Source organism: Wasmannia auropunctata, unplaced genomic scaffold (genome assembly GCF_000956235.1).
Source record: "Wasmannia auropunctata unplaced genomic scaffold, wasmannia.A_1.0 LD336088.1, whole genome shotgun sequence".
Lineage (NCBI taxonomy): Eukaryota > Metazoa > Arthropoda > Insecta > Hymenoptera > Formicidae > Wasmannia > Wasmannia auropunctata.
Genome location: NW_012026802.1, coordinates 371,569 through 371,992, shown reverse-complemented (window position 1 = coordinate 371,992; position 424 = coordinate 371,569).

Here is a 424-nt window from a genome sequence, read left to right as displayed (position 1 = left end):
TAATATATAATATTGTACAGCATATAAGAAAATTCGACCCCCTCATTTTCTTTTTCAAAGGGGAAGGGATGTTGTAAGTCTCGCTGTGCCTTACTTACAACGTCACACTTAGTAATAAGCAGGTCACTGTTGCAATCTAATATTGCAACGATGACCCATAATAATTGAGGATGCCGACGCAGGACTTCGGCAGCCTCAATACGCGCGTCCTCCAAAAACTGCCGTCGTTGCAATAATTGCAACGACTAAGCAGTGCAGTGGCCCACTTGAGATGGGATATAACCCGTCGTCCAGCGGACCACTGCGGAGTTCACATCAATCATTAACGCATAGCGTTACGCTGTCGGCACGCGCAGTCATTCAATCTGTAAGTAACACATAAATATAGTGTATGTGTTAAACGATATACTGTGCATCACTTCAC